General features: G+C 44.0%; 1 protein-coding gene across 3 annotated transcripts in view; it reads right to left on the bottom strand.

The window, feature by feature from the left end:
* LOC111822046 (zinc finger protein OZF-like) overlaps positions 1-2,024 on the bottom strand; it is a 39,588-nt gene extending 37,564 nt beyond the window's left edge. For 2 of the 3 annotated variants that reach the window (XM_023738782.1, XM_023738780.1), the window contains exon 1: positions 1,983-2,024. The gene's annotated coding sequence lies outside the window, so the exon portion shown is untranslated. Of the gene's footprint in view, positions 1-1,656; positions 1,793-1,982 lie in introns of those variants that run through there. The other variant, XM_023738781.1, reaches the window with a different exon arrangement.
* Positions 2,025-2,225: the final 201 nt, after the last annotated feature.

Here is a 2,225-nt window from a genome sequence, read left to right as displayed (position 1 = left end):
GGGGTTGTTAACCAATGTCATAAAACAATATGTGTAATACTGTTTCATGAGAAACTATTTGTTCTGTAAGCCTTCACCCGAAGTACAATTAAAAAAATAAAAATAAAAAAAAGAAGAAACTTAGTTTCTTGGGCCGTGTGTGAGTGAAAGGAGGGAAATTTAGACACTATAGGAATAGAGGAGGCCTGGTGGAGCAGTGGGTTGAGCTCAGCTGGCAACCAAAAGGTCAGCAGTTCGAATCCCCCAGCCACTCCTTGAAAACCTTATGGGACAGTTCTACTCTGTCTCATAGGGTCACTATGAGTCAGAATCGACTTGATGGTAACGGGTTTTGGTATAGGGCGGTAAATGTGTATGTCAAAAATTTAATGCCACCCTCAGGCCTGGTGGTGCAGTGGTTAGAGCTCAGCATTAACTCAAAAAGGCAATGGGTTTGTTTTTTAGGCCATGCTAACACAGAGAAATAAAATCACATTTGAGGAACTACAGTATATAAGGAACAGACTTTTTAAGGTAAATAGCTCTGAATCACCTTGTTATTGAAAAAATTTTTTGAAACGATATATGCAGCTATTGCTATTTAGTGTCTATACATTTTTTCCTGTCTTTTGGTCTATGTATAATATTGTTTTCTCGCTCTTACGTTCCATAGATTTGATACACACATATACCCTTCATTCTACATTGCTACATTTGGTTTAAAAAGAAACATTCTCTAATCATATTAAAGATGCCACACACATTATTTACTCATCCATTTAAGCTTTTCATGTTTCAAATTATTTACTATAAATTATGACTTCCCGGCAGTTGCACGTTTCACATTTATTTAAGCAAGAGTACCCTGTAAAAGAGTTACTACAAAATATGAGGTACTTTCTGCAACACCGCAGTGTGGAATGTGTTTAAATATTATGATTACTTTCATTATACGTGCCTCCCATTTTGCCCTCATTCTCAGTATTTGCTGCTCTGACATTAGGAACATGCACAGCTTTTGCTCCAAGAAGTTTTCAACCTTATTAAGAAGTGTGGCACCTGGTAGCAGAAATTGTCGATGAACCATCTACATTCAATCCTGCAAAGATTCTGCCTCAGCTAAACCTTAAGATCTTGGAGACACACTGGGTGTGTGATCTCTATAAATCTCTCATTGCCATATTAAGCTTGTTCCTCTACATCACTTTTTACTTTTGAATTACTAGGATTGGCCATATTCTCACGGAATCATGACGAAAATCTCTTACAACCAAAGAAATTCCTCGAAATGTGCCTCTCACTAAACATTACTCCTGAAATTGGGATAAACATGGTCTTAACGGCATGTATTAGTTCCAACTCATATTTCTTAATTCTTCAACCGTGTTAAAAACCTATAACCATGGGTGGGAGGGTAATATTCCTCACCACAATCTTACTTTTCTCTGATCAGCAATACTTAACAATACTCCTGCCTTGAAAAAGCACAGAAAACAAAGGAGAGCAAAGTGAGAGGCAGACTGGAGGAGGCGGGAGTACGCCGTTTAAGACACAAGTTAATTACTCTGGGCTTCCCTGAGGCCCGTGACTCTACCTTTCTCACAAACTCCCGGGCGTAGCTGACGCTGCTGGTCTGGGAACCACACTACGAATAGGCGAGGATTGAAACGACTTTACCTGTTTATGCACCGAGAAACCTAGGTGCAGTCCAGCAACTCCGCTGTCCAGACCCCGGAACAGGTGGACGCGTGCGGGTTGGGCCGGGCTCTCAGATAAGGCGGCGGCGGCAGGAAAGCGGCGACGGAGGCAAGAAAGCGGCCGCGGCGGAAGGAAAGCGGACGCGGATGAGGCAAGAAAGCGCCGACGGCGGCGAAGACGGGACGCCCGAGGCTCGGCCCAGCTACAGGAAGTCAGGATGGCGCAGGGGAGCAAGACAGCGTTCTTAGCCTCGTGGGCTGCACCTAATAATGGACCAGGCAGGATACAACAAACACAAAACCCACCTCACAGAGACGGAGAAGCGCAAGCCAACATGGCTGCCGGCCGTGGACGTGCACTTCCACTTCCGGTTTCTGGGACTCTGCGTGCGAAGGGGAGGGGTTGGTTCCGTGTGTGGACCCAGAGGCGCCATCCAGTGACCGTGGTGGTTCAGTGACTCTCTAGAATTTGGGATCTGTCTTTATTTCCTCTGTAGAGAAAAGCCTGAGTTTTCTTAAATGTGTGTTGTTATTGTTGTTAGGTGACCT

This window comes from Trichechus manatus, unplaced genomic scaffold (genome assembly GCF_000243295.1).
Source record: "Trichechus manatus latirostris isolate Lorelei unplaced genomic scaffold, TriManLat1.0 scaffold00122, whole genome shotgun sequence".
In the NCBI taxonomy this organism is placed as follows: domain Eukaryota; kingdom Metazoa; phylum Chordata; class Mammalia; order Sirenia; family Trichechidae; genus Trichechus; species Trichechus manatus.
The sequence above is the reverse complement of the archived record's forward strand: the minus strand, read 5'-3'. Positions and strand labels throughout refer to the sequence as shown.